The sequence below is a fragment of the Balaenoptera physalus genome, assembly GCF_965194825.1.
Source record: "Balaenoptera physalus genome assembly, chromosome: 14".
In the NCBI taxonomy this organism is placed as follows: Eukaryota; Metazoa; Chordata; class Mammalia; order Artiodactyla; family Balaenopteridae; genus Balaenoptera; species Balaenoptera physalus.
The window spans coordinates 56,868,655-56,893,119 of record NC_138893.1 but is presented as its reverse complement, the minus strand read 5'-3'; the positions used below and the strand labels follow the sequence as shown (position 1 = coordinate 56,893,119).

The window sequence follows — 24,465 nt, the reverse complement described above, 5'->3', positions numbered from 1 at the left end:
CCAGTTTTATTGTTACAAATTGAGCTAACATGACATTCTTTTGCATGTCTTTTGGTGAACAGACACATTTTTGTTGAGGTATTTACCTAGGAGTGGAATTGCTGAGTCAGGGGGGTAGGTATATGATCAGTTTTAATAGACTCTGTGAAGCAGTTTTCCAAAGCAAGAATACTAGTTCGTACTTCAGCCAGCAGTGTAGAAGAATTGTTGTTGCTCTGCATCCTTGGTATCACTTGATATTAGTTGTCTCTTCCTTTTCAGCCATTCCAGGGAGTATACAATAGTTTTACATTGTGGTTTTAATCTGCGTTTCCTTGATGACTTATAAAATTGAACTCCTTTTCATTTATTTATTGTCTGTTTGAATATCCTCCTTTGTGAATAAACTTTTCAGGTTTTTTGTCATTTTTTTCTATTGGATTGTCTGCTTCTTAATGATTTCCAGAAGTTCTTTGTATATTCTGAATATGAGTCCTTCCTTTGTCAAATGTGTGTATTGCAAGTATCTTCTCCTGCTCTGTGGCTTGTCTGTTCACTCTTAGTGGTGGCTTTTGATGAATAAAAGCTCATAATTTTAATGAAATCCAATTTATCATTTTTTCCTTCATGATTAGTTCTTTTTAATGTCCAGTTTAAGAAGTCTTTGCCTTCGCCTGAAATTATAAATGTTTTTTCTAAAAGTTTTATTGTTTGACTGTTCATATTTAGGTTTACAATCCATCTGGAATTGATTTTTGTGCATGGTATGGGGTGTAAGGTTCAAGATTCATTTTGTTCCACATGGTTATGCAATTGACCCAGCACCATTTATTGAAAAGAATTGGCTCTCATAGCATTTTTTTAAATAAATTTATTTGTTTTTATTTTTGGCTGTGTTGGGTCTTTGTTGGAGCACGTGGGCTTTCTCTAGTTGCGGGGGAGCTACTCTTCGTTGCGGTGCGCAGGCTTCTCATTGCGGTGGCTTCTCTGGCTGCGGAGCACGGGTTCTAGGCACGCGGGCTTCAGTAGTTGTGGCACACGGGCTCAGTAGTTGTGCTTGTGGGCTCTAGAGTGCAGGCTCAGTAGTTGTGGCACACAGGCTTAGTTGCTCCGCAGCATGTGGGATCTTCCCGGACCAGGGCTTGAACCCGTCTTCCCTGCATTGGCAGGCGAATTCTTAACCACTGCGCCACCAGGGAAGTCCCTCTCGTAGCATTTTAATGTAAAATAGTTATAAAACACACGACTTTGAAACATAAATGATATGTGCTTCTAATATACAAGTAAAATGGTTTCTGTTGTCCCCCAGCTAACTGTATGCCTATATTTCATGATTCATGCCATTCCCCATTAGCAAATCAGTTATCGAGTTGAGGTTTTAAAATAGCAGCCTAACTATACCCCCACCACATCAAAGGTATTTTTAAAAATAAAGCAATTCTAGAGCAAGTATTCATAACAATTCAGGTAACATAAAAGAGAAAAGCTAAGCTACAAGCCCATGAAGACAAGAATCATGCCTTTTTTGTTCACTACCATACATGTATTGCTTAACCCTATTCCTGACACATAGTAAACAATCAATAAATGTTGAATAAGTGAATGCAAATTACTCAGCTATATTCAAAAATATTTTTGGTGTACAGAAACACCTTATTTGGAATTGGGATATTAAATGTAAGTTAATGTTCCATGTAAAGAAACATACTTTAAAAGCAGTAAAAATTTTTTAATTTTAGTTATTTTTGATGGGAGTATTTCTAAAAATACATGACACGTTTCTCTGCCTTCTCAAGTAAACATGTAAGCATTACAAACATTTCTTGATTTACCTTGGTCATCATTAGGGATACTAAAATAATAATATGTTATTTCTAAGAAATGTTGTCATTGCTCCAATCCCAACTGTTCTTCTATGGATAAAGAAATATTTTGAACAGGGGAATTATAGGAATTTAGACAAAGGCAGTATATGCCTTAATTGAGTGATCAGCAATGACTAAATATAGAGCAGAACTTAAATAAAGCAGCATGTCCTAAACTGCTATTATTTGGAACAGTGAGTCATGAAGAAAGTAAATTATAGACAAATAATTTTAGGAAATCCTGAATATTGTGTTCCTCTCTTGTAAATTCACAATTTCATTAGCACATTGAAGGCTTTGAGAAGTCCTATAATAGAGGTATATCCCCTTTTTCCCCCCAAACCTGTTTGAGTACTAAATACTTTTCAAAAAAAAATCTCTTACTATCCTGCAAATCAGTGTTCTATGGCACACAGTTTGAAAACACTGAATTATGTGGACCACTATTGCACTGCATTACTCTATGGATTCCTAGAACTATGCTCTGGTTAAAACATAGGGCTCTGAAAGCAAAAAGATAAGCCTTTCAGTAGATAGATGAAATTTAAATATTAAAATACAAATAATACAAAAGTGATGAAAATAGTAGAAAGTTTTCAAAAATAATTTGTTGAACTTCCTCTCTTTTAAAACATTCAGACGATTTTATGAAGGATGGTAATTACTAGAGGATTAATGCTGCTTAGATTCAGTAAACCAGTCAGTCAGTCATACAGAAGAACTTGTTTTTAAGAAGCATGACACAGTAACACAGGATTGCTTGTGAAGAATGAAGAGATTAAAGGGGGAAATTAAAATACCAGCTCATATGGAATTCAGATCCTACCAGTTGTCAGATGTCTTAGTGAGTCATCAAGGCTGTCGTTACTGAGCCACAGTACGCATACTTGGAGAGAAATAAAGAATATATTTGCTACGTTCCCCCCCGCCCCCTTACTAATACACTGTAAATGAGATGGGAAAATTTTGGAAGAGATATTTTGATAAAATAATCAAGGTAAGTTCTATATTTTGCTTGTTATAAAGAGCATCTCCTAGTATTAAATACATTTGAGGTGACTTTTTTCGAGATAACTGCACCTTTCCTTAAGACAGAAAACCTCTAATACCTTCCAAAATAAGAATCTTAAAACAAAGCCAAAACGTCACAAAGAAGATAGTATTACTACTTAGTGGTACTAAAAACATGATGAAAAAACTTCAAAGTCCTTTAGAACTTACAGAAAATTTTTTGCCTAGATGGTTTACTTTACACGTTAACTTAGCTGTAAGCACCTTCAGATACAAAAAGAGAAGGGGTAGGGGAACAAAAGCTGCTTTTGTTCAGTTTGCCTCTTTTACCTGTCACCAAGTCCTCCCTAACAGGCAAAGGAGGAGTTGTACACCCAAAAAACCTCTTTTACCTTCCATCACTTCTTTGATCTAACATAATTTAAAGAATATATTTTTAAAAAGTCATTTTGTGACCCGATACATGCATCTTTTTATTAATGTACGTACCCAGGGAAGATTCTCTGTGTCCCAGAAGAGTCAATGGACCATTCTGAATATTAAGCCAATTCTTTTTAGTTTTTGTTTTTTTTTTAACTTTATCAATTTTTGGAACTTGACTATCCATATCTTGATCCAATATGATCTCATATAGTTGGAACAAAAGTATAGTGTATGCCGTTTTTTAAAAAGGCGACCCATAAAACTACTTCAGATCTGTTTTCTTATTTATGTGTGTCATCAACACACATGCCATTTTCTTTCATGATAAGTTCCAGATCTGGGCTTCTCAGTACCGTATGCTACATGAGGAAACTAAGCAGCCATTAGCTGTGACTATTGCTCATTTGACTTCTCTGATATCCTACCACTTTGTAGAGAGATCTGTTAGCAATGATTTGTAGCTTTTTATTGGTTTTTTTTTTCCTTCAACGTTCAACTCCATGAGCAGGAATCGGTTATAACATAGATTGCATTGCATAAAGGTCCTTATGTGCCTTTAGATCAGAGGTTCTAACCTAGGGATCACGGGTTGGTTTTAGGAGGCTTATGCAAAATTTTGTCTATATGTGCATATTTCTGAGAAGAAGGTCCAATTTTTTAATAGATTCACAAAGGCATCATATATGACCTAACAACAGTTATCTCACCATCACTGCTCTAGGGAAACTGAAAGCTATCCAGATGAAGCCAGATCACAAAGAGCTGTCCCATTTCCAGAGATGTCTTTATTTATTAAACAAATATTTGAGCACCTGCTCTGGGCACTCTTTTAAGTGCTGGTGATACAGTGGTGAACAAGATAGGCAAGATCCCTGCTCTTAAAACTTGTTTAGTTGGAGGGAGATCCATAACAAACAATGATAATTTCAAATAGCTTTATATAGAATTTCAAATACATTTAGATTCTGTGAGAAAAATAAAACTGATTAGCGTCAGTAGTGACTGGGAGTTAGTGGACCACTTCAGATTGGGTTGTCAGGGTAAACCTCTTTAAGAAGTAGATATCCGAATGAAATTAGGAGATATGGGGAAATAGTATTCCTGGCGGAGGGAGGAGCAAATGAAAAGTCCTAAGGTGCTGTCAGGGAAGAGAAAGTATGGCTATAGTGTAGTGAGCAAGGGGAAGAGAGGTGCAAATGAAATTGGGAAGGTTATCAGAGCCAAGTCATGTAGGACCTTGAGGGCCTTGTTAAGGAGTTTGGAATGTTATGTATGATGGAAAACCATTCAAGGATTTTAGGCAGGTTAGTATCATCCTCTGACTTGCATTTTAAAAAGATTATGCTGGCTATTCTAAGGAGAATAGATTGAAAAGGGCCAAAATTAGAATCAGGAAGAACAGTTAGATGATTATTTTGGTAGTCTAGGGTATAGATGATTGATTGCTATTACTTAATTACTGATGCTGTGATTCACTATATTTCACCGTAGCTTCTTCATGTAGACTCAGAGGTTTCTGTTTTCAATATGAGAAATGGTTGAATTTATCCACAGCAACTAGTTTGTTTTTATCTCAGAATACTGTGAGCTATCCAACTAATTATATTTTCTTCTTCATTACGGAGCTAGAATACTCATATATATAGGATAGCATCACGTGAATTTTGTATACTAACCTTATCTTCTCTCCTGACTTCATTTTCTCTTGGCCCTGTCTTTTCTCAGTTATTAAGCTGTATTTATCTTGCATGTATTTTTGTAAGTTGCTTTAAGATACCTTTGGAACAAGGCAGTGTATAAGTAAATTAAACATTTGTTAGCGGAATCCTAGAACTGTTTGTAGTAAAAGGCATTATGTATGGGTGGATTTTCATTTATTGCTTCATTTACTAATTCATTTATTCAAGAAATGTTTATTGAGTGCCTTATGTAGCCAGCCACTGGGGAAACAGAATTGAACAGTAGACAATAAAATAAGAGCTAGACAATAAAATAAGAGCTAGAGAGATGAGTTAGTTGGTATCAAAGAAGATAAAGTTGAAGATAAACATGACTATTAGATTCAGAAAGATATCTTGGCTGAAAGGATGGAAATTAAGGAGTGTAGAGAGAAAGCCACTGAAGAATCCAAATGGTGTGTTGAGGAGGACATTATCGTGTAGGAAATCAGGAAATAGGATGGATTCCTGCTTCTCTTAATAACTACCGTCTGCTGTTGGGAAACTATTTCCTGAACTATTTCAACTATATATTTTAATGATTTAATGAAATCTGTGTGGGAAAATGGTGTATAATTTACTTCGGGGAGAGATCTTTTTCATGGCATGCTTAAGCTTTGTTGTTAAAGTCAGTGAGTTGTGTGAAATTTGCATTGCAGGTGTCATTAGTTGATTGAGTCAGAAGTTACCATCTCTTTGTGTATACCGTGCTTCATCTGGGTGATGGCAAGGCTTGTGTGCCAGATCTATATCATGTTAAATTATGAGGAGCATAGTTCCTTCTAACAATATTGCTTAATAAGGGAAGTACCCTGGGAACCCACTTCCTTGTTCTCATTATCCTCCTTGCCTAATTTCTTCTACACTTTTATATACATAGTCAGACAGTCTCTCTCTAACATGCCCCCAAATGGTTGTAAAATTTAGGAAAGAAGTTCAGATGCACTTCACCAGAGAAAGATAGGAGAAACCTGATAAATATATACTTGTATTTGACTCAAACTGAACAACTTTGGATTCTGCCTAAAGGGACATGAACGAGCCTTGTAAGTTACGAAGGAATTGTTAGGCCATAATTCTTGCCTTGGAGACTGGGCGTCTGCCTAGACTTTACTTGGAAATTTCTGTCTTCTGTTACTAATCTTAAGGCATCATAACATACAATTCTTTCGCCACTAGTCCAGTTTATTCTTTTATGATGAGGAAGAAGGCACTTTTAAATAACAATTATTTCCACTATAATTAAACAAATCTTCTTTTGTTTGCATTGTATTTGTTACTATATTGTGTACACACTCTGCTTGCTTAAACATGCCCCTGTGACTACTTCACAGGAACTTTCTTTAGAAGTTTTAAAGTCTTTGACTTCTTAAAGTATTAATGGGATTTGCCAAAGCTGTAGTATCCAACTGCTTGACTAGATATGGTAGCAGGACAACAAGCTTGTTCACACAGCTCCTCCAGCAAGCGTTTTTTCCTTAGACAATCCTAAATTCATTTGAAGTGCCAAAGAATTAAAGGAAGACGTTTTGAGGTTTACTCCTGAATATAACAAGATCAGACATCTCACAAAGTTTACCTTAAGGTCCAGATATTAGAAAAGTATGCTGCCCTTTGGGAGAGCTTAGATTAGGAAGGATTAGGCTGTACCTAAATGACTTTTGCTTTTCAGTGTCATAATTCTGGTGCCTTACAGTTTATGTGCTTAACTAGGTATGTAATTTATGCTTATACCTTCTTCAGTTATTGATATAAATTTTGAACTTAGATTTTTGTGATTATTTTAAGGTAAAGTTTAGAGCTGTTTTGTAGTTTGGAAAATTACCTTCTAAATGATTTTTTGAAAACAGGGGAAAAAAATCAAACACACACCATAATAATTACAAAAATGATACATGCTCACAGTTCTTTTTGTTTTTTTTTTTTAAGTAATTACAGACTCTCTCAAGAAGTTACAAATATAGTTGAGAGACATCCTTTGTATACTTCACCCAGCTTCCCCCAATGGTAATTTTTTGTATAGTTACCTACAATTATAAAAATCAGGAAATTAACATTGCATGCTTCCTGTTTAAAACACACAGAAAAATCTAACATGAAGAAGTGTATAAAAGGAAAGCTCTCATTTTTTCCTCCTCTTCAACCTCTCAGAATCATTGGTGTGTTTCCCAATCGACTTTTAAAAATGTACATTTAAACACACACACGTGCACCCACTTGTGTGCACACATGTAGAATTCTTTGCTTGAGGGGGGACATGGATCATATATGCTATAATTTACATTTTTCATGCAACGCTACCTGATTTCATATTGGTAAATATGGCTCTACTTTACTCTTTTTCACTTCTTCATAACATTCTATCATATGAAGATACCGCAGTTTATTAAACAAGTTCTCTTTTGTTGGACATTAAGGAGTCTCCAGTTTTTCTTTCTTTTTTTTTTTTAATATTTATTTATGTATTTATTTGGCTGCATTGGGTCTTGGTTGCGGCATGCGAGATCTTTTGTTGCGGCACATAGGCTTCTCTCTAGTTGTGGCGCACGGGCTCTGGAGCACGGGCTCAGTAGTTGTGGCACGTGGGCTTAGGTGCACCGCGGCATGTGGGATCTTAGTTCCCCAACCAGGGATCAAACCCGTGTCCCCTGCATTGGAAGGCAGATTCTTAACCACCAGACCGCCAGGGAAGTCCCTCCAGTTTCTCTACATATAAGTAATGCTGCAGTTAATATCCCTAGGCTATATTGAGCAATAGAGTAAGTATTTCTACAGCCCTTTAGAAGTGGAATTACTGGGTACTGCCAAAATAATTCTCAAAAAAATTATACCAATCAGAATTATTTTTAAGAGAAATGCTTAGTTAGCAAATATGACAATAAACGAAATTAACAGATTTATGGGGAAAAATAATTTGTGTAATTGTTCATTTGGGCAAATAGGGAATATTCCTTATCTATAAGTGTTATAGTATGATTAATTTTGAGGTAAATTTTCAATGTGTTACAAAAGGAGTGAGTCTGTCTCCATAGACTGGGAATTATAAGCCAGTGCATAATGTAAATAGAGGTAGTCCCAAATTTAAATGTTTTTAATCATTGATATTCTTGCTATTTTTTTCACTGATAGGGATAGGTTAAAATTTTTAGAATAGTCTGCCAGTAATAAAGAATAGTGATATTCTGGCTTTTAATAAATATTATACATCCATTAATTATTAGATATAAAATCAGTATTTGACACTTTCCAAAAGGGAACTTTATCCTTCCTCTCAAAATTAATTCACATTTTTGCCAAAATTCCAATTATTCATTTATAAGAAATAATATTTTTCTCTAATATTTTTTCTTTTATTAAATAGAAATGTTTCTCTTTTTTTAATATAAATTTATTTATTTTTGGCTGCGTTGGGTCTTCGTTACTGCGTGCAGGCTTTCTCTAGTTGCGGCGAGCGGGGGCTACCCTTCGTTGCGGTGCGCAGGCTTCTCATCGCGGTGGCTTCTCTTGTTGTGGAGCATGGGCTCTAGGCACACAGGCTTCAGTAATTATGGCTCGCGGGCTCAGTAGTTGTGGCTCATGGGCTCTAGACTGCAGGCTCAGTAGTTGTGGCGCATGGGCTTAGTTGCTCTGTGTCATGTGGGATCTTCCCTGACCAGGGCTCGAACCCGTGTCCCCTGCATTGGCAGGCAGATTCTTAATCACTGTGCCACCAGGGAAGCCAGAAATGTTTCTCTTTTAAATTATAGATTTCTTTGAGTTGTGGGATAATTTATGAGAAGTTTAAATATTTAAATGCTTTGTCAGAAAGATAGCAATAATGTAGCTTGTTTCACATACTAGTGAATATTATAACCAGAAACACCATAGTCACTGTTATGATCTTTTTGCTACATATAACAAAATTACCTGGATTGCCCATACTATATTTGCTATATCTAATGTGAAATCTTACAGCAGTGTTCTAAAAAACCTTACCAAGCATTCTTTTTGAAAGCAGATAGGTTATACATACAAATAAAAAGAAATCCTGTGTAAATTAAGCCATCCTAAATAAGTTGTTTAAGCACTTAATTTATAAATTGAGGAAATTAGTTTTTAATCCTACTTCACATATACATTTGAACAAGACAATCTCTCTGAAACTTGGTTTCTCCTTTTATAAAGTATAGAAAAGCCTCCACTTCACTGGAATGAGATGTTCAAGTGAAAAGTTATACACAAATGTGATTAATGGTCTGAAATAGAGATAAAGAAAAATTAACAGTTAGGTGATTCGTGAACTTTGTGTAAAGACTATCAGGATCCACTAGGTAATCTATGTGTGAAAGAGTCCCAGAGTCAGGCTATATTTGTGCAAAGCTTTTCTAGTGGTTTAAATTAGAAGCTTTTACATGTACGTTAATTTCTCTGCTTTTCCTTTATGGCTGTGTTTTGTCACAGAAAAGACACAGTCCTTAAACTTTTGCTTCTCAAAGTGTTCTATGAAATGTAATTTAGTTCAGTTCAACAAACTTTTATTGAGTATCCTAAAGGAGAAGTAAGACAGATTACCATGCCCTTGAAGGACTCATAATTTTGTTGGAAAGTGAGAACAGACATAACCCCCAAATTAGGTATATGTATGTATTCCAAACTTTAGGAAGTTCTCAGTTGTCTATAGAGCCACCCATCCTCAAATTTAGATGGCTCGGGGAACTCAACACTGCTAACATTCAGCTAGCACTCGGAAGGGACGCATTCCGCTGTTATATGTTTATAAAACTATGTATTAAAATAAATTTAGATTAGTGTATTTTAGGTCAATAGTGACTACTTAAGAGCCAAGTGGATAATATAGTCATGATGAAAATTTTTGCTAATATATATTGAAAGGATGGGATTGCTGAAGGGATTATTTGATTTGAGAATTAATCATTATAGTATTTTTGCCTGAACGTCCTTCTTAGGTATACATTACAGTGCTTAGTACTTAATGTTACGTTACAGTTTAGTCCCTAAAGTGTTTTACAATTTATGGTTCTTTATCTTTGACTCTTGTGTTTTCTTAAATGTCACATCATCTTCCAATTACCTTCGGTCTGTGACTCAATGATTTTCATGGTCATGAAATCCTAAGACTTGAGAATTAGAAGGGATTTCAGAAAATCTAACCAGAGCTCCTAGAAGCTCTCCCCTTGACCAGGACCCTTGCTGCTGCTCCAGATGTCTTGAGATAGCCCACATTAAAACAGAGGCCTCTCTGCGCTTTTGAAAACTTCATGGCAGCTTTCACCATTTCTTCCTGAGTCTTGGTCAGACGTTGTCATTTCTGGCACTTCCCAACCATGCATCCCTCCTTCTAGAAGATTAAATATTTGATTGCTCAATAAAGTTAGGTACTTTCTCCCTTCTCTTTCCACTTACTTTCTCCATTCCTTCCCACCTCCCAACCTTTTTCCTGTCTCTTCCCTCATTGTTTTGTTTGCTCTGTACCTTTTCACTTTTTCTAGCCCCCTTACACCTTCATTCCAATGTAAATGGCCCTCTACAGCTTTTACTGTGGGGCAGAATGTTTCCTCTGCCTCCTTGTTGTAGAATTCTGAGAGTACTGCTAAGCCCATAGCCCTCTCTAGTGGTAGCCATGCGTTCTTCCACGGGCTGCACTGTGTGAATGAGAGATTGTTGTTCTCCTAGTTCCCCATTTCTATTTATAGAGCCATTGTTCTTCCACTCTTGAGTGAAAGCTCCAGCCCCTTTAAGCCTCCTTCATTCCTCTCTATCACTGTCAATCTCTCGCTGTTGCTTTTACAATCAAACAGTTTATCTGTATTCACTCTCATCCTCACTTTCCCTCCTTCAGACTCAGATGATAGGTAGCCATTTTATTCAAGGCTCTCTCATCTTCTTATGCCCTTGATGCCATCTTTTTTTATGGGACTTTGTTTCATTACTCCTCTACCTTTCCTCTGCTTTATCCTTTTCCTAACTACCTTGGCCTAAAAACATGTTCAGATCTTTCCTATCTGAGAGAAGGAAAGAGAGAATAAGAGTATTTTCTTCTTCTTTTTTTTTTTTTGGCTGCACTGTGCTGCAGTCAGGATCTTAGTTCCCCAGATCCGTGACCAGCGATTGAACCTGTGCCCCCTGCATTGGGAGTGTGGAGCCTTAACCACTGGACTGCCAGGGAAGTTCAAGAGTATCTTCTCTAGTCTCATTCTAGCTATTTCCAATCTCTTTTTTCTCTCCTTTGCACCCAGTTTCCTTAAGAGAATGATTTAGAAGGAATTATGTCCGTATTTCCTCATTTCTCAGTTCATTCCTCAATCCAACCTGCTTTGCTGCACTGCTAACTAAAACAGTATTCACTTAAGTCACCAGGGAAGGCCAGTAGATGTTTTCAGCCCTTATCTTACTGGTTCTTCCTACTGCGTTTGATAATGTTGATCACGTCCTCTCTCAAATACTCTCTTCTTCAAAGGCTGTACTCTCTTAATGTTCTTTTTCTGTCTCTTTTGTGGCTTTCTTTTCCTACTGCCTAAATGTTGGTGTCCCTGATGTTTCTGTTCTTAGGACACTGTTCTCTATCCACTTCACCTGAATGAACTCATCCGTTCTCATCAGATCTGTGGCACAAATGCCGTATGCCTTAGATACATATCTAGTTGTTTGGTAGACATTTCCAATGGGATGTGTGTCTTGCATCCTGTGTGGCCAAAGCTGTCAACTCATCATCTTCCCTCATTCTCAAATCAGATCTTCTTTCCATGCTCTCTGTTCTGGTTGATGGCACCACTCTGCTGTATCCCAAACCTAGTCATTCATCATGTCCTAGGGATTTTTCCTCCTAAATATTTCTTAAACCCATCCTCTTCTTTCCATCCTAATTACCTGCCTACTACCTATCCATCCTCTTCTCTCCATCCCAACTACTTACTTATCTGTTCTGGTGTATTTCAAGGTTATCACAGCAGTTTCCTAACTAATTTTTGTGCCTTTAGTTTTTTCTCCTCAAATCCATTCTTCACAGAGCTGCTGGAGTTACCTATCTAAATGATGAATCTGACTATGTCAGCTCCCTAGTTTAAAACCTTTCAATGGCTACCCAAAGTTCCCTAACAAGACATACATGTTTTTTTATGACCTGGCCCCCATCCCCTTCTCCAGCCTATCTTGTACTACCGTCTTCTTTACTTATATTTCAGTTCAGCAACGCTATAAAGTGCATGACACTTCCCATAAACACAACTGTTTCTTATCTTTGTACCTTTTCTCATGCTGTCTCATCTGCTTGAAAAACCCCGCCTTTCCCTTGATTAACTCCTTTGTAAGACCCAGTTTGGGTACCAACTAAGATGCTTTCTTGGGTTTACTTCTCACTCACCCAAGCAAGATTGAAGGCTCTAATAATAATAACCTATACGTAACTCTATCAGTGTAATTCTCATGTTAGTTCATAATTATGTTTGTATGATTATCTCTTCCATTACACTTAGGAACTCCTTGAATCCAAACACTGCGTCATCATTTTATCTTTTCATTGCTAGTGTCAAATAGAGTACTTGTCACATGCAGACACAGTCCCTTCATTTTATAGAAGAGGAAGTTGAGATCCAGAGTTTATAACACCCTTAAATTATTAATTCAAAATAAAAGCTGATTTTTAAAAAAAAACTGAGTTGGGAGGGAATTTAATAAGGTATAGACATAAATCTTCTGTTGGCGTCAAAAGAAACATCACTTTTTTTTTTTTTTTTTCCAATTTTTTGGCCGTGCGGCATGTGGGAATTTAGTTCCCCAACCAGAGATCGAACCCACACCTCTTGCAGTGGAAGCACAGAGTCTTAACCACTGGACCGCCAGGGAAGTCCTGAAACAACACTTCTTATCCAAGTGAAATATAATCAGATAAACAAGTCATATCTGTAGAGTATTGATCATGTGAGACATTGGAGGAACTTGATTTTTCCCAACCAAATGGTACCGATTTCTAACATCCTGAAGCACCAATCATTGAATACTCTCTTAATTAACCCAGATTCTTCTTAAGAATTAAATTCCTTTTAAAAGATATTAATTTATTTTCAACTTCTCTGTAAATACTTAAAGAATGCTTCCAACTTTCTTACCTGTTTGTTATCCCTCTTTCCCCTTCTTTGTCTTCCTAATTATCAACAAACTTTACCTCCTCAGCTATGTTGAGGGCACTGGACCAGGCGCCCGCTTTATGTATTACAATGAAGAGACTCTATGGCTTGAATTTTTTCTGACAGCCTAGTGTAAGATGTTTATGCAGAGTGTCAAAGGAAACAATTATCTTAACAGGATGACACAGCCTATTTTGCTTAGAAATGTCCTAATTTCCTGTTTAGGTTATCCAGAGGTCAGGTAGGGATTTCATTTTGCACTCCCATAGTGTAGATTCACATCATGCAAGCATTGTAGGACTTAGATCACAAGCCATTTAGTTCCACTGGCTGCATTTATCTTCCCAAGAAGATAAGTCCTTCTCCTGTTGTTTTTATTTAGTTTCTCTTTTTGTATTTTACTGCTATAACCTGTAGTGAAAGAGGGATGCCAATAGCTATTTACCAACAGCTGCTTCTTAACTAAGGTGCATCTTAAAGTTTGCCTGTTGCCCTTTTGAAGTTCACATCACAGTGTTGTTACTGTTACCCTGTCCCAGAAATCTGTAACTAACTAAGCACTCAGGCAAGCATCAGGTCCCAAAGTGAGCCATGGCACTGGCTACGTATTGGGCTGGCCAAAAAGTTCGTTCGGGTTTTCCGTAAGAACTTTTTGGCCGACCCAATATGTACTTCCTTCATGAATCAGCTTTTGTGTAGTTTGATAACTGCCACCTTTTTTCGTATTTAATTATGCCTCGGGGCTATGGAAAAACCAAATTTATCTGTTAAAACAGACGAAGCAGCAAGTGTTCTGACATGTTTATTGAGCAAATTATTATACCTGACAAAAGGTAATTACATACAATCAGGTCTGGATAATTAGGGGTTAATAAATTAACATAAGAGAAGTAAGTGACTTTTAGATTTAGAAAAGCAAAAAATACGTATCTTTTTAAGTTATTTGAGTAAAAATTATAAAATCTATTATAAGATTTGAAAGAAAAAAGTGAGGATACAAGCCCCGTTAAATACAAATACTCACCAAGATATTGTAGTATTCTTTGTCTTTAATATAGACCATAAAGATCCTTAATTTTCCTATGTCCATCATGCTAAGTATGGTAGACTAGCTAACTGTATTCTTTGGGAATCTAAGGCAAAATGGTAAAGAGTCTGTATTTATATTCTAGGACATAAAACTGAGACCTTATCTCTAGAAAGCTGAACAAATGACATATGTATCTGAAATTCAGTTCCCCACTTAACTAAAAATTTCTTGCAAGGACTAGAACTGGAGTGTCTGCCTTAGTTTCTATGGTAATACCTTAGCAGGCAGTGACAATCTCCCTTTTCCTTCTGAGGCAATTGAGATTTAATGGTCATGGTATGTTTCATTTGTATCAAATGGTCTGAGTTCCATTCTAAAGAATAGAATGATAATATGTCCTGAAGTATTTAGTTTTATTTTTAGTTTAGCTTTGTTTTTTCAAAAACCAAAAGTCAGTGTTTATAACTAATGACAAATTATAAATAATATATATTACTTACTTGCTAAAATTTTAGAGTAAAACATATGTGACTAATTTTTTTGAAGACTAAATTAATCCAGCTGTTAGAGTCTCCAAGTTTTCATTTGCATTATTTTAAAACACAACCATGGGGAGGAGGGGAGAGGAATATCCACTTAGACTCTTACAAATTTTAAAAAATGGTTAGTCCCTCCCTCTTTTTCTTAACAACTGCAGTCTAAAGGAGGACTTAAAGAAACCCCAGCCCAGTCTAGCTTCCCTCATTTGAACAACTACTATATCCTGGAGTAAAGACACATTGGCATACAATTTTTCTTCATTGGCTAATCCATATTGTTTTCGTTTGTTGTTTGATTTCTTCCAAAGTCAATTCATATAAGCAGATCTTATTTCTTCAGAGCTTCAATGAAGCAAAGTGACTCATCAGAGAGAACTGAAAGTCTAGTGAATACCTCACATCGTGAATTTCAAGGTTTGATTTCTTTAGTATTGGAAGTCTGAGCTTCATTGGTGAAGTCATTATATAACTACCTGTTATATAAGTGTGGCAGATGATATAATGAATCGGACAGAAAATTAAATGTATGACCTGGGAATGTTTATTTAACATGCTTGATGGTGGCATCACTGGTTTACAAAAGGTAATCTCAGGAGCAGAACTTTGGTTATGAAATATGTTAGTACATTCTATAGCGTAAATTAAATCAGTCAAAGAGACTAGTCTGGCCTTCAGAATAATTATAAGACATTACTAAAAATTCAGAGTTGTCTTGATTGTAAATAGTTGACATGTAAAGTAAATGATAACATAGCCTTCTTATTAATATATATGATGTGGGCTCTGTGTAGACATGAAAGGTAACATTTGCAGTTCATCTCAACATACATTTACTTGGTTCCTGCTATATACCAGGTACTGGGCCAAATGTGAAGATACAGAGAGTAGCAAAACAAGTCACCAGCTTTGAGGCACTTACAAAGTACATTATTAGGAAGAAGAAAAGGCACTTCAACTATTGGCGTATTAGAAAGAGACAGGGCTGAGATAGCCATGAACCGTCCAGACTACAAAAGGAATTATTGATATTTGATTCTTTAGTGGGTAGACAGACAGAATAACTGTGATATCAGCATACTGTGAAAAATACTATGATAGAGATTTGTGGAGGGGGCTCTGAGGACACACGAAAGAGGAACAGCTAACGCATAGTGGTCTGGGGAGACTTCCTGAGAGAGGTGAATCCAGATTTAAATTTTATGGAATAAGTAAGAGTTACCTGGGTGAGGAAGGAGGGGAAGGGGACTCAGAGAAGAAAATGACAATGTCCTGGGGCATCATCACGGTTTGTAAGAGAACTTTGAGTAGTTCCTTGTTTAGGAGCTTAAATTCCAAGGCAGGAGAGGAAGCCAAAAAGTCACTTTGCATGTCATGTTAAGGAGCTTGAACTTTATCTTGTAGAAGCTGGGAAGCCACTGAAAGTTTTAAGTAAGTGAATGGTATGATAAGATTTGTGTTTTAGCTGCATCTCTCTGGCAGCAGTGTGGAGGTTGATGGATCCTGGCGTATTAGAAGGAGAAGCAGAGGGGATAGGCAAGACCAAGGGCCCCATGGGAGAGAGTATGATATCTAATCTAGGACAGTAGTAGTAGTAGTGGTGGTGGAAGGTAGGTAGCAAGTGAATTCAAGAAATATTTAGGAAAAAAATATTTAGGAAGTTAAATTGACACAATCTGGCAATAAGTAAGATGCAGGAGTTGTAAGAGAGAAGAGTCAAAGCAACCTGAATCCAGATTTCTGGTTTGAGTAATTAGGTAAGTGCTAGCACTCAGTGTGTGACTCGCCTTACAGTATGAGGCAGCTGAATCAGGTACTCATGACTGAAGAAAAACAAGCCACATATACATGTAAAGGTATCGTAAAAACCAAAATCACACTCAGCTATTTGAGGTAAATCTACTTGAGCAAAATACCTGAAATATTCTCTTCTGTTTGGATAGTTACAAGGTTTTTCGTGTTTTAGATATAGAGGATAAAAAAATTCTTTCTTTGGTGGCTCTGGTTGGGGTCGGGGGGCGCTGAGCCGCATGGCACGCGGGATCTTAGTTCCCCAATCAGGGATAGAGAACCCGCGGCCCCTGCAGTGTAAGCGTGGCGTCTTAACCACTGGACCGCCAGGGCAGTCCCCCAGAACTATTGATAATAATTTATTAATATATTCTGCATTCATAAAGAACTTTTAGAAAACTTTAGTTATGCATCTTTTGTTATTTGGGTTTAAATACATAATATAAATATTTTAAACCCCAATTGCCAAAAGAGTTATTTAAAATTCAACTATATAAGGTGCTAGTATTCTTACATTACTAAATGGAGAGTCAAAAGATCCTCTTAAAAGTTTCTGTAACAAATTCTACTCCTAGATATATACCCAAGAGAAATAAAAACACATGTCCACACAAAAACTTGTTCATAGCAGTTGTTATTCATAATAGCCCCCAAATGGGAATAACCCAAATGTCCACTAACTGATCAATGGATAAACAAATGTGGTATATCCATATAATGGAATGTTATTTGGCAGTAAAGAGGAATGAAGTACTGATGCCTGCTACAACATGGATGAACCTTGAAAACATTACGTTAAGTGAAAGAAGCCAGACACAAAAAACCACATGTTATATGACTCCAATTTGGAAAGTGACTGCTCATGGGTATGGGTATTCTTCTAGGGGATAAAAATGTTCTCAAATTGATTGAGACAGTTGCAGAATTCTGTGAATGTACTCAAGACCATTGATTTGTATACTTTAAATGGATAGATTGAATGGTATGTGAAATATATCTCAAAAGTGTTAAAAAATTTTTTTAAGGTGATATAACAAAAAATAAGGGTTTAATTATATTAAAATTATAAAAGCAAAAATAGAGAAAAATTGTTATAACTACCAAAAACAGGAAGGTAGTATAAGTAAGGTAAATCCTCATATATGGTAACTACAAGATGATAAATAAAAACTAGAAAAATAAGCATATTTAGAGATATTGAGGTAATCACCAGTATTAAAACAGAAAGAGTTAACATGATTGCTTCTGAGAATGGAAAGGGTAGGGTAGTGGACTGTTGGTTTTCATGACATGCCCCATTTGATTATTAACCATGTATTACTTGATAAAATTAATTTTAATAAAGAGGAACTTCCCTAGTGGCTTAGTGGTTAAGAATCCGCCTGCCAATGCAGGGGACACGGGTTCGATCCCTGGTCCGGGAAGATCCCACGTGCTGCAGAGCAACTAAGCTTGTGCGCCACAACTACTGAGCCTGCGCTCTAGAGCCCACAAGCCACAACTACTGAAGCCAACATGCCTATAGCCTGTGCTTCACAACAAGAGAAGCTACTGCAATGAGAAGCTCACGCACCACAACGAAGAGTAGCCCCTGCTCGCTGCAACTAGAAAAAGCCTGCACGCAGTAACGAAGACCCAACACAGCCAAAAGTAAATAAATAAATACCTCTTTCCTGTAAAAAAATATTTTTTAATAAAGAATATATTTCCACATAAAATTGTACACGTATATGTATCTGCATGGTCTTTTAGCCATGGTAGTGACCAAGAAATTCAAGGTAAAACAAATATAGATGTGTATAAATCTGATGATATAAATTCTTTTTGCCTCTTTTTTCCCCCCAAATTCCAAACCCACCTAGTAGTTATTTAGGACTATTACATGGCTTACCATCAAAAATACTTTAAGAACATTCTACTTCTGCTGTGTGCACTTCACTTGAATTAAGTGACTTGAAGAGACGAATGCCTTTAAGCCACAATGTGCTCAGAGCTTGCTTCTGATCCTCACATAGGTAGGAGTGGAAAGGCTGGCTGAGAGCGGGTTTGCCAGATGGGACGTTTAAAGAGGGCAGGCGCCGGTTAGGGGTCAGGTGTACCAGAGAGCCAAAAGGCAGCATGAGGGCAATTAACACCTGAGGGCAAAAAGTGAGGTGGGTGGAAGCACAATACTGCTTCTTTACAGTTTTTGCCCAAGCCCTTTCTAACTGCTACTGAAAATTCTCTTCCATGCTGCATGTGGAATTTTCCAAATATGTTTTCAAATAGCTGGAAAAGGGTAAAGCCAAGGGCTTTACACAGTAGATGGAGGGGGCTTCCCTGGTGGCGCAGTGGTTGAGATTCTGCCTGCCAATGTAGGGGACACGGGTTTGAGCCCTGGTCTGCGAAGAGCCCACATGCCGCGAAGCAACTAGGCCCGTGAGCCACAATTACTGAGCCTGCGGGTCTGGAGCCTGTGCTCGGCAACAAGAGAGGCTGCGATAATGCGAGGCCCGCGCACCGCGATGAAGAGTGGCCCCCACTTGCCGCAACTAGAGAAAGCCCTCGCACAGAAACGAAGACCCAACACAGCCATAAATAAATAAATAAGTAAGTAAATAAATAAATAAATAAATAAGTAGATGGAGGGACTTCCCTGGTGGCGCAGTGGTTAAGAATCCACCTGCCAATGCAGGGGACACAGGTTCGAGCCCTGGTCCGGGAAGATCCCACATGCCGCGGAGCAACTAAGCCTGTGTGCCACAACTGCTGAGCCTGCACTCTAGAGACCACGAGCCACAACTACTGAGCCCACGTGCCACAACTACTGAAGCCCGCGCACCGAGAGCCCGTGCTCCACAAGAGAAGCCACCGCAGTGAGAAGCCCGTGTACCGCAACGAAGACCCCTGCTCACTGCAACTAGAGAAAGTCTGTGCACAGCAACAAAGACCCAACGCAGCTAAAAATAAATAAATAAATAAATTTATTTATTTAAAAAAAAGCATATAGAGCTCGTCATTTGATTTCAACATCTATTTAGAAAAAAGACTTGTATTTCCCCCCATTGTGGCCAATTTAATAAGACCCATTTTTCGTGAATCCCCAGTGCCTAATTACTTATATTTCTTCCTTAAAGCTACATTCTGGTTTAGGATTTTTGTTGTTGTTTAAATCTCTGAAGCACTTTAGGAACCCTTGCTTTGGCTTTGTTTTTTGGAGGCAAAGGAAAAATGATCTCCTGGTTTACTTTTGGAATCTGCAAGGCAACTTTGAGGTCCCCCAGGTGGATTTAGTGTTTGGAAAGGGGAATCTGGGGGACTAAGGTTGACCCTGAGCCCCCAGGTCACTGTTCACATTTACAAAAGCAAACCTGGTATCCCCAATTGCTTTTCTCTTGAGGTTGGCTTAACTTTATTTATCTTCTGCCTTGGGTCACTGCCCCTGAGGTGCTTCAAAAGCAAAACCCAAAAGACCCAAAACAAAGAAAGCTAAACCAGATTCAAGGAAAAAATGACCTGGCACTCTGGGTTCACTTTTACAAAAGCAAAAAGTCACTTCAAGAGTTTCATAGAATGGTTTAAAGTCGGCCTAGATTCATTGTGTCATTTGCGCAAAGTGATCTCAACAGGTCTGAGACCCCAAGTTTCTTGGGTGTAGATTTGGAGTGCGACTTAGGATGAGAAGCTGTCAGCAAGCTAAATGCCTTGACACAGACTAATTCAGTGATTCTTCCGTGATTCAACTATTTTGAGGATATAAATGGACCACCCATGCAACCATTTCTTTCCTTAAGCTGAATCTTTTTGTTTGCTGGACACACACAGGGGTGGCTGAGGAAGTGAAACATACAACTCACTTTAAAAAGTTGGCATAAATCCCACCTTATGTTATCAGATTAGTTATGAAGGGTGTTTTTGGATCCTTGGTGAAAAAAAAAGTTAAGTTGCTAATATTAGGTAATCTTATAAATCATGATGAAATAGAACTGAAGCACATTATTTTGCTATTCATTTTTATATGATCCATACTTTGCTTACTTCCCTAAAGGATTTAAGGTGGAATTACTTTACTTGACTATTGGAACAAACCCATTTTTAGAACTTAGTACCAATTTTCATTTTAATATGCCTGACTTTATCCTTTAATAAGTAATGGTAAAATTGCTTTTGGATAATCTAGGGGTGATTTTGTTTTTGTTCATGTTTGGTCTACATCTTTGGATTTCAGGTATATGTGTTAACTAATAAATTCACCTGTTGAGACCGTGTCTTACAGTTTATTTCCAAGACTGAGGGAGATTTTGTATGATTAATAACAAATGTATTATTTGTTTACTGCCATCTGAAGAAAGCAAAACTTGAGATAGAGAAGTAAGGTTTTCCATAATTTAGATTTTAATATTAAGGACATAGTACATTCTGCGAAACCTCACTGAATGTGAGAGGCAGTCCCCAAGGCAATGACTGTGTGGAGTGAAGAGGAGTGTCAGTGGTTGTACCCGGTGCCACTCCAGTTTCCGCATCCCTTCCCGTCACACTCTGGCTCCAGAGCAGTCACGTTCTTTTTAAACAATCCCAGAGACCTGGGATCATGCTTCTTGGTCAAAATAGGCATAGGTAGCAGCCTATAGAAATGGACTCAGTCTGTAAATCTGGCCTGGCATAATGTTGGGTAGGACCCAGGAATAACGTCCTAGTTTTGTGTTACATCTTTCATGTCAGTATAACTGTACTTTAAAAAGTGAAAAGGATCTTATAATTGTTATGATTGGAGGGACACTGGTAGACCATTCAGAAATATTAGTGCTTCTTTCTCTAAGAAGATCATTTACCTCAATTAACATTAGACCCAATGCCTTATCATAAGGGTATCTATCCTCTTTATCAAGCCCCAGGGAAAGCCTGGGAAAGGTGGAAGTCAGTTGACTACATTCACTTGCCCTAGTTTGCCTGCTGGCCGACTTCGGCCTTTTCTAGAGCTGTCGTCATAAACCGAAATTGTCTGTAGGGTGCTCATTTTTTGTACTCGTGAAGCCTAAGAACAAAGCTCCTAAGTAACTTGGAATAGTGGTCTGGCATCATCAGTCAGGGAGTGGTAGTTCTTGAATAGCTACGGAGAGGTTACGCTCTGCTGGACATACTTTATGAGTTTGCCTGCCCAGCTCCGTGAAGTTTGTTTCTGTTTACTTATTAAATGCAGTATTATGCATTTGAAAAATCCTTATGATGCCGAAAGCTCCGCTTCTCTGCACTGGTGTCAAATCTCAGAGACAGAGTTTTGGGTGAAGTAGAAAAGGATAGCTTTATTGCTTTGCCAGGCAAAGGGGGACACAGCAGGCTCCTGCCTCAAAAAACTATGTGTCCCAACCCCAGAGAATTTGATGAAGGGTTTTATAACAGTGGTTCAAGGGTGGGGTCTCTGACAAGACTAAGGTATGTGCAGGGCCTGCCCTCCTTTCATCTGTCTCAGGTGGTCTCAGGTGGTCTCCTAATCTTGAGGAGAGTCTCTGGTCCCTTTAATCTGGCCTCAGGTGGTTTCTTGGCTGCTCCCCCCTTGATTAGCAACTGTTCACATCCGCCCTTTGGAACTCAGAGAAGGTCATGGAGGCTGGAGTCTTGCCTACAAGAATTGGGGGACAAAAAAAGACTCTTGTGCCTGGGAGCCCCACAGGGCCCTGTCTCTTACACACGTGGGAATGAGAAATCAGAATATGAGATCAGCATGCTTGCTAGGCCTTATCATTCCTCTCCACCCACATCCATGTATCCTTTGGGGCATGGACACTGAAATGGTGCTCAAGTCTATAGCCACTGGATTCATGGCCTGAGAATACAGAGCAAGCAGTGTTAGCTCCTATGTAAATCAGTTTCTATCTTAATATTAAATTGACAGTAGCTTCCTCATATGTTACTCTAGTTTAAGTTACTAAGATGGTGTGTGAATAGTTTTTTTCTTTATAATTTCTTCATGTTAACATAAAATATTACTTGTTTCCTTATTAACTCTGCCTCCCCACTTTCCCCACTTACAGCGTAAACTCTTTGAGGACAGGGACTTTGTCTCATTCAATACTGTATCTCTGGTGCCTAGCACCGTAGTAGTTCGCATCTTGTAGGTGGGCAGTCAATATTTATTGAATGAATAAGTGAATCTTATCTAGATCCTTAGCCCTTTTACCCACCTTGGCAATGCATTCCTTAACCATTAATGTGCAAATTTTGCAGATTTCCATTGATATCTACAAGTTAACTATGCACTGTATGTATTTCTATAAAGTATTAGTGTAAATTTGAAAGCATGTGGATTAGACTTGTCTACAGATGGGCAGTTAGGTTAAATTTTGTGGTTCCTGTTATTTCTAGCAATAAGAAATTTGCATATGAATGACCATACGTGAAAAAAGTAAGCATAATATTTCTTTATCTAGGAAAGTCTGTTTTTGTGCTGTAAAAGAACCATTTCTATACTCACAGCTGGAGTTGGTGTAGGTTTTAAATTCATTAAATGGGCTCCTCCTTTCCCACCTGGGGGTAGATCAGCCCTTATTTTAAGGCCTCTTCTTCCAAGTCCCAAAGGTCATGTTGCTGTTGCCTTTGGAAAGAAAGGGAATTTGCAGCCAGTACATTATTAAGTGGTTGCTTTCTGCTGACTGTGCGCATGCCCACAACCACTTGAGCTAGCACATACGTATACCTGGAAGAGGCCTCCTTCAAAATGAGGCTTCTATTCTGAATGAGGAGAATTCATTATTGAAATTTATCGGAAAAAAATATATATGTGTATATGTAAACCTTATTTCTAACTCTAAAGTTAATACATGCCCATTGTAGAATATTATGAAAATAAAGAAGACAATAACAGTTACCCATAATCCCACCACACAAATTACAACTCTTCTTAACATTTTCTCAAATTTTTTTCCACTCTCTTTTGATGGGTTTTTATGTAACTTTAGTAGTAATATTTATCATAAGCTTCTTCCCAAGCTATTTAAAATTCTATGTAAGCATCAATTTGAATAACCACATGATACTTCTCTTATAGATAGATATACCTCACTACTTAACCATTCTCTTTAATACTGAGATTTAAGCTGTTTTCAGTGGGGTTTTTTCTTCTTCAATTTTTGATAACACAAATAACATTTTTGAGATTAATATATTTGTTCATAAGTTTTTATCTACCTTTATTATTGTCTACTGAAGTTAGATTCCTAGAAGTAGGATTGCTGAGTCAAAGGGAATGGCCATTTTTATAAGGTTCTTAAATACATACTGCAAATTCACATTCTAGAGAAGTTATACTAATTTACATATTCACTGCAGAGTGTAGAAAGTAACTTTTCCTCCTTGTGAAAGACGGGGAAAATGTACCTGTTGCTAAGCAAGAGTCAAAAATTACACAGAACTTGAAATATGTTCCCTTTTCTTTTTAAGACAGTGTGTTTTTTTAACATTGTCTCAGTGTAGTTTCTGTACCTAGTGTTTTAACTTTTGGTATGGCTGGTATGGCCTAGAATGTTGTCTGAAAGAAAATAGTGTGGCTTTTAATATTAGTAGTAAATATTTTCATTATAGAATTTTCTTCTTTGTACAAGAAAGTCTCTATTAGTAGCTGTATATTGGATGGGAAGAGTCAAACAAGTCCATTATCTTCCTAAGGAAGAGCTAGTTTCTTGTAACTTTTTTGTAACTTTCTGTAGGTTTTAACCACCCCAGAAATTTTATCCCTCTCAGAGCCAGTGGGTTGGCTCACATATCCTATGAGTAAATACAAATACTTCCTTCATTTGAAAGCAAAACCAATACACCCCTTACTTATAAAGTGAGCTAAAACAAAAAGAAAAAGTAATATAAAAACCGAAGGAAGGTAGTAAGTAAAGCATTTATCTTTCTGAAACAATTCAAATGGGGATAGGAAGTTGGTTTTAAATGGCTTAAAGGGGATTAGGGTTTTAAAGTTGGATAAGGAGTTTGGTGCTTTGGTATAGGCACTGCATTGCTTTTAAA

At 37.4% G+C, this 24,465-nt stretch overlaps 1 protein-coding gene across 8 annotated transcripts in view; it reads left to right on the top strand.

Moving 5' to 3' along the window:
- Positions 1–24,465, top strand: part of EXOC6 (exocyst complex component 6) — a 219,496-nt gene that overhangs the window by 191,786 nt on the left and 3,245 nt on the right. The window lies entirely within an intron of this gene.